This window comes from Macrobrachium rosenbergii, chromosome 8 (assembly GCF_040412425.1).
Source record: "Macrobrachium rosenbergii isolate ZJJX-2024 chromosome 8, ASM4041242v1, whole genome shotgun sequence".
In the NCBI taxonomy this organism is placed as follows: Eukaryota; Metazoa; Arthropoda; class Malacostraca; order Decapoda; family Palaemonidae; genus Macrobrachium; species Macrobrachium rosenbergii.
In genome coordinates this window covers 38,644,359-38,652,260 of record NC_089748.1, presented here as the reverse complement: position 1 = coordinate 38,652,260, position 7,902 = coordinate 38,644,359, and the positions used below count along the sequence as shown (strand labels likewise).

Below are 7,902 nucleotides of genomic sequence, written 5' to 3'. Positions count from 1 at the left end.
GTCAGGGCTGGACTACAATTCTTCCAAAAATGACAAATTTTAATTAATTTGTATTTTCATAGCTAACAAACCTTCTGTCCTAACACTAGGATAAATCTTCTGGCGCCAGCTGAAACCAGTGGATAACTTGAGAGAGATGTGATGGATAGGAAATTTAGAAATAGTATGCTTTGCAGATTGGAGAGTTGCAAAGGAAATCAAGACAAGGCATAAGATTACTGACATGGAAACTTACCCAGTTGTAGCTACTGAGCCAAAGTAACTAAAGTTAAATGAAGCATCAGGGAATAACCAGTGAAAAACACAAGTTTAAATTGAAACGAAGATTTTTTTTACTTTCTTAATTGATCATAATGAGCAGCAATAAAAGCTGTAACAGCTGTAAGTTGCTGAAATGCAGGATTTTTATCCAAAATTCAGAGAGAGACCAAAACCTGAAGTGAATCTAGCTGAAAGGAAGTATAAACAAATCAGTCTATTAAAAAAGGGTTGAGGAAAATTAATGCTGGAAATGTGTTCAAATAGGCAAAATTGAAAGTCAGCCATGAGATGACCTGGTAGCTATAACATCTGGGATCATAAAGGATCCTACCGAACTATAAACGTGTATTCATGTATTCCAGTCAAAACTGCAGAGCAGTCACCAATCAACTGAGACAATGCAAACACTAATATAAAAATAACATGTCAAGTCAACTACTGGGGCCTCGTGTTCTTTTTCTTTAAATAGTGGATTACTATAGTGTCTAGAAAGTCACACAAACAAGGCTAGGTCAACAGACAAAAGTAAATACTAAACAAAGAACATTTTAACAGGGAGAAGTTGTTAAATTTTCTGCTGCTCAAAGAAATAATCTTAAAGTCTCACAAAAAATACTTCTAAAAACAATAATTGATAAATTACCACATACCCATATGGCAGCCACAAACCATCAAAGGTAAAACGTAAAATACGAGACTTTATGAAAACATCACAATCATTAGATTTGTTGCAGCTGAAGAAATGAAATGTACTCAAGAGTCTAACAAAGTGAAACATAAACTATTGTTTTTCTTCATCTTCAGAGCTTAACCGTGAGTTGGGGGAGAGTTACTGTCTGACTGCAATCAAGCAATGAAAAAATAAACTAAACCATTGATGTAAATTACACTTTTAGCTATAAAATAAAAATATAAAAATGCCTAAAAGCAATGTAACATTACATGTAAAGAACACTGCAATGAAAAATACTCTTATTAAAAATTGCTGTCAAAAATTTCATTACAAAAATATATAAGGCACCTTTACACTCTTACTGTGCAGTCATTTAACAAACCTAAAAATTCACATTGCTGAAACCTTTCAGGACTTGCCCTGGGATAAGTTATCAAAATATTATAACCTGTATTACTGTACAGTACATTAAACGCTTAAGCCTCATAGGGTGGACCTAAATAGTTTGTTTATAACAGCAACATTTAAATTACATTAAATAAATTTCTGGCTGACCCAAACAATTTGTTTTTAACAGCAATATTTACATTCCAATTAATAAATTGCATATCTCTCAAAAATATATAACAGGGTAATTTAAAAATGCTGAGGATTCTGAAATAAATTTCATACAGAAGGGGAAAAAGTCTCTCACATTTTGAACTCAACAATAATATGCTTCTATTTAACATTCTTTTAAAAAATAATTCATGTATGTTTCTTCACTGGGGAACTGAAGGACAACAGATGAGGCCTATTCGTCTACCTTAGAAACAGCAAGGCTTAGCAATCTTTGTGAACAGAAAAGTAATGAACAATATACAATAAACAGCAAAGGAGACAACTGAAAACTGATCAATGCCAAGTTAAAAAGTAAAATGCAGAAAGCAATGCTGCTGTGGTCAAAATACACCAAAGAGAACCTTCAGTACCATCTTCAGCGAGCCATGCAAGTTGCAATGTGATTGGTAGCCCTGAACAAGGCTGTCATAGATCAGATATAGTTACTGCTGTCAGTAGGTAGTCCTAGAACCAGCAAGACACCAAAGGAACTGATGACCTTAAACTTCACACATACTCTGATATTGGCTAAGGTTCCAAGGGACAAAGAAATAAGAAGAAACTTCAAATTCTGGCAAAGGACAGGTGGAGAGAATAGCAAGGCCTATTAAGAGAAGAGGAGGGAAGTCAAGAGGCAGGTGGCTAGAGAAGATGATGCTGTGACAGACATGGAATCAGACAGAGAATATGTCTGGACTAACATGACAGTAAAGAAAACATAAGATGTGAAATGGAAAATTAGAATAAAAAGACAGGCCAGAACAGTGAAGGCAGCGCTGCAAGATTCTTCTGTGAAGAGAAAGACCATGAACTGGAGGATGTTGGTATGATAAAGGGATCAACACAACATCTGAAGAGGTTAGGCAAATCCTTCACATGAAAATAAAGCAGCAAGAGAATTAATCGTCAAGGAACTAAACAAGAACACATGGAGATAAATGCCTCTTCAAACTGAGCAAACATTTCATGCATTTAAAATAAGTTTGAAGGGCCATTAACAAGCAGGATGGAATTCCCTGTGTAGAACTGACGTAATGGAAATAGCAAATAAATACCAACAGATAGACATCCACAAATACATACATATGAAGTTTATAAATGTGAACAAGACACAAGAAGGAAATAAGGCAATGCACTTTAAGGCAGCATTACAGAGGAGCAGATGGGACCAGAGGAACGAGTAAGATACATATTATATGTAAAGGTTTAAGGCGACTCATTACAATACACAAAATACAGAGGAGGAAGACTGCTCAAACATGGTGTACTAAACACAGGTAGTGGAAGAAAGGTTTAAAAATCTGTTTAAAATTAACAACTACATAAGAAGAATCATGCAAGGAATGGAAGTCAGTATATCTTAAGAAAGCATTGACGGGTACTCAGACAAGCAATTAAATAGGGCACTACAAAGGAAAATGGCACATGGAGGACTTAATACTTAATAAGTGTTGGAACTTCATCATGATAAGAGAATTAGAGTGAACACTGCAGCAGAAACATCCAGAGAATTTGAGATAAACATTGGTGCCCAACACAGATCAGCACAGGGCCCATCACTGTTAATTACAGTCATAGATGAAGTCACAGAGAAATGAAGAAAAGGAGGCGTCTAGCAGATTCCGTGTGCAGATGTCCTGGTGTTACTGGCAGAGTCTGAGAAAGAATCCTTACAATATTTTTTGAAAGACTGAAGACTGGCATGGGGACTTAAGGACTGAATATCAAAGCAAGTAAAACCAAGGTTATGATGATGAGAGAGGAAGCTTAGGGTAAGGAACTATCTGAAACCACATGGGAATTCTGTCTGAAAGCACACCAAGTATAAGACAATGAAGAAAACCCTTCAAATACCTAACCAACTATGGGGAAAACCTGATGTAAGAATGTGAATGAAGATGATGATGATGTATAAAATACAAACAAATTATTCCAAAGTAACCAATTATAGGATAGACCTCCTGATGATCTCAGAATTGACCTTAAGCAAAACCTAGCTGGGGGTATAGGCTCAGCCCCAGCAAAAAATGGATAGAACTTAAGATTCTCTTTGGTATCCCTTCAGCCAAAGGTGCATTGCTCTCTGTCATACTCTTCATCAGTTATAGAAGTGAGATGTCTAACTTCTAAAATTTGACCTCCTTGTATATGTCATTCTTATTCAAACAAATAAGTAGTGAGCCTAGCAGTGTGACTGAATGCAATCTCTTCAGGTGAATCCAATCTCTTTCATGTGTGTATTTGTGGTCCTATGAGGGTCTCCAAAATGCAAAACGTTGGCAGGTTGCTGATTACTAGGATGAAAAGTACAATTTGGTCTTGAGGTAACCTGTAATGAAAAAAATAAGTATAAATTCAATGTCGTAATATGAGCACTTTTTCATAAAACAAAATGATACAATTATTTGAAATACTAATTATAAATTCAATGTCGTAATATGAGCACTTTTTCATAAAACAAAATGATACAATTATTTGAAATACTCTTGCCTTAATAACTCATGTTCTGAATAGAACCTTTAATTTTACGTTAAATTATTATTTGAATACAAAATACCACAGCCAGAATTATTCCTGCATCTATAACAGTAGACACCTCTAACAACAAAGAAGCATGGATTTGAAATATCTCCAGTCATAGAATACACAAACCACTTGTTATATTTCTGCATAATGCCCAAAATGGAGCAGTTATTTGCTTTAGTGGAAGAAGGAACTGTGTACAGTTTCTTCTCATGGAAAATTATACTGTCCCCACTGAGAAAGGGAACTGCAATCCATATTCTCATTCTCAGTGTGGTTTAAATAGCATGTGTGGTTTGTGGGCCCAGTGTTTTATGGTACTGTACTGTTGCATTTTCTACCATTTTTATCTATTCATTTATCTATTTAAACCATTTGTTTTTCTAATAACTGATCTCTTGTGTCTGTAATTCCTATTACCGTATGTTATGTTTTTCAATTAAACACCATATTCTTTGGAAGGTTGAATTTCAAGTCAATGGCGCCTATGGGCTTGTTCCGTATTTATAGGGTTCATCTTCTGAATAATAATAATAATAATAATAATAATAATAATAATAATAATAATAATAATAATAATAATAATAATAATAATAATAATAATAATAATCAAAGGAACAGCCATGAACATGACATCACTTTTCTAATAGTTACAAGGACATATACAGATATTTAAACACACTACTACATCCCAATTTAATACAAAACCTTTCCCTACTTTCTATTACAAATGAACTGTAGTTTAGGCAAGGCCTATGGGCCATGAAAATTCAGTCTCCACACACTGACACAAAATTTCCATCCTGTTAGCATTGATGGAGAAACCAACAACTAACGAAAAGATAATGACAGGCAAACAGGCAATGCTCGTAGGTGTCTATGTCACAAGTGTTTGATAATTATTATTATTATTCAGAAGATGAACCCTATTCATATGGAAGAAGCTCACAGGGGCCATTGACTTGAAACTCAAGCTTCCAAAGAATATGGTGTTCAATAGGAAGAAGTAGGAGGTGGTAAAGGGAAATATGTACAGGAAGCAGGGGTCTCACTTATTAAGAAAAAATGTAAATTAGTAAATAGATAAAAATGTATTAAAATGCAAGAATGCAGCAGTACTGGGGTAGTAATGCACTGCATCTTTGCTTGAATGTTGGGTAATGTCAAAGGCTGATGCTAGTTCTCGAGTCCTCTAAAAAGTGAAAAACGGTAACCTAAAAGTTGTTCTGCATCATTTGATTTTCTTGAAAGTAGCAGTTAGTTACCCAAGTCCCTAACATTATACAATGACTTGAAGTACAGTAGTGCCTCAACATTGGAGACACTTTGGGAGTCTGGCCTTATGATAAGTAGCAAAGTCCATTAGGTAATGAAGACCCTATATTACAGCCTGTATTTTCAAGATATCTTACAGCTAACAGCAATTCCACACAGTTCCTAGCAAATTAACCTGTACTTTACACTTAACAATCAATTTAAGTGATTTATCTAAAAATATACCACATCAAAAATGGTAACAAAGGAAAAAAATCATTACAATATGGTAGCCGATAAGTACACAAGTTTGCTCATTTGAGGTCTGTTAAACTGAAATTTACTGTACTGTTATTTGCAGCTTATGGTCAACATTGGAGCCAAAACTGGGCTCAGAAAGTCAAAAAGTCACAACTGCCTTTTTAACAGTTAGCTTATCCACATCATACTCACAAAAAATAAGTGCATTACATAATCAGCATGATCAGTGAACACTTTATATCTGACAGGGCATTTTCTACACAGCCACCAGAAGGTACTGTAGGTGTTACACAATTCTAAGTATCAGGAGTTTATTTCAACTCCCTTCTGCACAACAAAAATAATGTATCACTTAAATTTACCCACAGAAATCAGGTTATGTAAGCGGCAGGTAACGTTCAGTTGTGTGATGAGTTGTAAAACAATCGTTCTTTTTGTGCTAGCACCAGTCAAGTGCAGGCCAACCAAAACCTTGACTGATAAGTCACAAATGACTAAGAAATAAGTAAGTAATAGGCAAAACCTCTCATTGCTTTTTGGGGTCACATGTTCCATACATCAAGCATTTACTCTTGAACTTTGGCTACATGTACCAAACATGTACCTATTAACAAAAATGGGACGAGGGTACACTGTCACATTGTATGAGTAGCATTTGGATTCTAACTAGCCTCTTTAAGACACATTACAAGTACAGCACCTGAGCACACTGTAAGAGGAACTTCCATTTATTGTTGAGGAAGGCTATAGTGCACAGATTAAAGCAAATTCCAAGATTATGCAGTGACCAACCAGCATGAGGACACTACACAACAGCTAAGTTGACTTGACCATAACATGCAACACACATAATTGCACACAAAATACACCAAATAAATGATGGCAAGGGATGATAACCAACCTAACAACCCGTGACACAAGATACAATATACTGTAATACTGAAATGAACAGTTGCGTAATGTATACTGTAGTTTATTCTCAAGTCCTATAAACTTGTCCCTTGTACAGACTACAAGTAACAAAAGTTCCAAAACACTCTCCCATAAAGCACCCGATATAACAGGTCTAGTCTTAAAATACAAACAATCACTCTCTTCTGCTGGTCTCTTTTGGAATTCTGAAAAAGGCAGAATGAATAGCCACCACCACCCGAGACACTTTAGATATAACTCCAGTTACCCCTCCTCATTTGCAAGGTTTAGGAGCACCTTCCTTTTTTCTAATGTGAAAATTCAACAATAATTTAAGGAATCTAATAGACTGGAGCATTCAACCAGCCTATACAGGCTAGCTTAGGCTGGTGGACTACTAGCAGCTAGTAGTTTAGGTGCTGGTAAAATGAACTCAGAATAACTTGGATCCAGTAACAATTGTTACCATTAACTAATATAGTAGTTTCTCAAGTTAGGGGTAGTGTAAGCAATGGCCCCTTAGCCTTTGTTTCTGATATTTATATAAAGTCTTACAGTTCACAGTGGTTTTCGTGATGCTGGTGTCCTCACGAAAATGTGTCGCAGATCTTAAACCTGCAGCTCTTAAGATCAACCCTTGCAAACCAGGAGCGCCTGATTTCAACTCCCTTTACCAGAGTATGAACCCAGACCTGTGTCTGATCACTGAACCTATCCAAGTCAGGTACCTAGACCAAATGACAAAACAGAACCATGCGTACTAAAGGTATTATCAGCATTCTAGCACCACTCAGGGCCCCACAACTTTTCCACACAAAGATAACATTTCTTAGGTCCAGTATTCTACAAAACATGGCACACCCCCCAACTGTTACCATGCTTTCATCTAATATGTAGACTTTCCATTTAACTCAAGTCAGTCTCCAGCCAGAACTCTGATAAAGTAATGTAGTGGACTACACATCCATTTACCACTTGCATAAGAATGTGACACCATACTGAATCCAGAATTGTCCTCTAAGAAGACTGTTCACAATTAAATAACTTCTTAATTAAATAAGACACTAAAAGGACATGCCAATAGTACAGTATTTAGTTTCAGGCATTGCACTGTACTGAGTCTTTTTCCACAGTCTAGTTCTCAAAATTCCTTCTACAGGCTTCTTCCTTAGTAATCTGTAACACAAACACACATTTACCTGTTTGGAACATAAATAATCTAAAGAAAAACTAACCTTACGATAGGGTTTCAGCAAATAAAGGTTGATATCAGTGATAACGTCTTGAAATCTCAGGAAGCACAATTCCATCAGCTTCTACAAGGGGGAGGCATACTTGAATCAACTCCACAGAGTGATGGCTTGACGATAGACCTGAAATAAGAAAGTAGAAACTTTCAGTCACCATCCAAATGAAAT

The 7,902-nt window shown here is 35.8% G+C and overlaps 1 long non-coding RNA gene across 1 annotated transcript; it reads right to left on the bottom strand.

Annotated features, from left to right (window-relative positions):
• Positions 1–308: 308 nt before the first annotated feature.
• Positions 309–7,857, bottom strand: LOC136840717 (uncharacterized). The gene is made up of 2 exons (XR_010853713.1): positions 7,720–7,857; positions 309–3,863 (listed from the first exon to the last, which is right to left on the bottom strand). It is a non-coding gene; the product is annotated as an uncharacterized lncRNA (long non-coding RNA).
• Positions 7,858–7,902: the final 45 nt, after the last annotated feature.